Here is a 3,004-nt window from a genome sequence, read left to right on the forward strand (position 1 = left end):
AATAGTGCTACATTTAGAAGAAACTCAATAAACTCAATGACAAACGTTTCGACTAGATACTGTTAAACATAAACAAGTTGCTTTTTCAGCTTTAGAATGACATGTTTAATGCTTCAGATGACACCTAGGATAAAATCTATACACAGTATATGATGTACTGGAACTGAAATCCTTCAGCAGGATTGCTTGTCTGCTTTGTAATTTTACTAGCAATCCATGGTGTTTCTTAGCCTATTCCCATATTTCAGTAATTAAGATTGAAGTAGTTCTCCAACTGTTGTAGACTGCAGTTATAAAACTATAGAACACACGATTATTTGTTTGTTTTTAGGAGACTTGAATAAACTTTTGTTACGTGTTTTCCTTTTTTGGGGGGGGGGGGTGTAAATTTGGGGAGGGGGGACCAATTACTAATGTGATAAATATGTCTAAAAATACTTTGGATCAAAATCTGTGGAAAAGCGGCTTTGACAAAAGTGGATCTAGTAATAATAAGGATTACATGGACCCAGAGAGTTTAAAGGTAACATTAAAAGAATGTGGGATTAACCCAATGTAATCTGGCACAGTCTATTTGCCTTTTAAAGGCTTCAAAAACTCCCTGCTATGAGGTTGCCTCCAGTCAGCTCCACAGCAAAACCAGTGTATTCTTCCCCCTATCCACGTGTAGTTCTAGTCCCCATGTTGAATGTGTATTTTAAACTGGTCAAATCCCACTATTCTGAAGCAGACATAGACTGCTAAGCTAGTATAAGAGCCTGCCACTTTCCCCCTGCACAGAGCAGAGTCATTAAACTGTTACACTTGCATGTTTCAGTGAGACACTTCCGCTAGGAACTTGCATGTGACCCGAATGAGAGGATTAAGAGGCACATATAGAGCTGCAGGTTATTACACTATACTAATGCACAATTTCACACTATACTATAACCATAGTTGACAGTTAGTTTGCATGCAGGTTGTGATTTTAATTCTAAAAGCAGCTCAGATAAACAAACACATATCCAAAAGGTGAAAACGGATATCAGTCGTAAAATCTTCAATAAGTGCTAACATAAAATCTTCAATAATACTAATACAAAATCTTCAGTAATACGAATACAAAGTGAATTAAAGTGAAGACGAGTTGTTAAATCTCTTGTTTGAGCTTGTTTCTTTTATTGGAGCTGTGTTGTAAGAAGCTGCTTTGTCAGGTTGTTTTAAACAAAAGGGAAGTAATAGTTTACTTAGCCCCCAGGCTACTGTTAGCCACTCCTCCTATCTAATAGCTGACCTGGCTTCCCTTGTTTTTTCGCCAGGGTCTCCTGCTAGGAGCTGGACTCTGATCCTGCCTGGTTTCCCTAAAGCAAACACAGTAAATCAATACCTCCTTGGTTGTATGTGACAGCAGGCATTGCACACTGTGATTACCCCAACTAAACTGGCCCTAAGATCCTCTGATAAGTCGAGTGCTTGAATTAGTTTACAGTCATGCCTGTTAAGTGAATCCCTCACAATCTTGTATTGGTAACTCACCACTCCAAATGGCCTGTGATAATCTGTAATGCCCATGGCAAATACTATTTGGAGGGGGGGGGCAGTTTAACTCCAGTGAAGAAGCAATAAATTCAATAGCAACGCATTCGATTATGCTTGTGCATTCTTTAAAGGCTAAAAAGAATCAAAACACACAAACTGCCCTGACTGGTGTCTTATACCATAGTTGGCTCCACTTGCACTGCACTGCCAGTGTTACTCATTCTCACTGAGAGCACCATTAGAAGTAATGTAATCTCTAGTGCAGTACATACCTGCTTTGAAGTACTGGGCAGTGGGAAATGACATCATGTTGTACAGGATGTTAATGGATAAATACAGCTCTGCTGCTGACCCCCTGTGTCAGCTCCAGGTGCTCCTGAGCCTTGCTGTGTGCTGGTTCACCCTGCACTGAGAATGAGACTCATCACTCACTCCTCACTGTGCAGTCAGAGGGAGGGGGGGGGGGGGCAGGCAGCGCAGCACAAATCTGTTCATTTAGAACCGTTTCCAGATCCAGAAATATCGTAAAGCAGCCAGGTTTGTGACAACCCCATCGTTGTATTTGAATACACTGGACTGGTTTTACACCTGAGGATAGCACTATTTCATGATTGTGTTTTTCCTTTGAGAGACTCTTGATAAGGGCAGGAAATGTCATATATAGAGAATATCGCATGGTGAGCCCATTTTTATCCCAGCTGAGAGGCGAGGGAGAGAAGACAGCAACTATGTGAGATATGGTTGGAATTCCTTTCAGTTTGACAGCTTGCGCTGGGGTCATTAATGAGCATGTGTTTCCTGTATCAACCAGCTGTTTAATGCAGGAAATATTAACTAATACATTCTTCTAGTATGGATTCACTTTGTCTATCACTTTTTGTTTCAGTCATCACACCCTCTTGCACTGTACACACGTCACACATATCATGCCCTCTAGGGGCAGTGTGCTGCAGGGGGACAGGTTAATGGTTAGCTCTTGTGTACCCGCTGTACCGGAAGATAAGACATGCTTGAGAGCTCTATTGAGGCCACAGAGGTGCTTCACCAGGATGTGATTACTGAAACAGAAAATTACATAAAAAGTAAATCTAATGACAAAATCAGTATCTTTTTAAACCACCTCCCCAGTGTGTAACTAGTCATCTTTCTATTGCACATACCATATAAGTTATGCCATACAGAGTGTGGACTGTGGAATAGAAACTGCTGCGGTAACCAAACAAACAAAGACACTCCTTTTGCAAAAGTCACTTTTTCAATAAAGAATTAATCAGATGGGGCCAGTATACCAGTGTTATAAAACATGCCTGGCGGTATTTATCCTTATTTATGGAGGCACTTCACTTTACCTGCAAACCTGGGTTTACGTATATTCCAATGTGTCACCTAGCCTACGCCTTCAACCCGGGCTCTTTTTTGTCAGATAGATGGTATCGCACAAATGCTGCTTTAACCTCGTTCACTGTATTTGGAGCATGCAAATTTC

Source organism: Acipenser ruthenus, chromosome 27 (genome assembly GCF_902713425.1).
Source record: "Acipenser ruthenus chromosome 27, fAciRut3.2 maternal haplotype, whole genome shotgun sequence".
NCBI lineage: Eukaryota > Metazoa > Chordata > Actinopteri > Acipenseriformes > Acipenseridae > Acipenser > Acipenser ruthenus.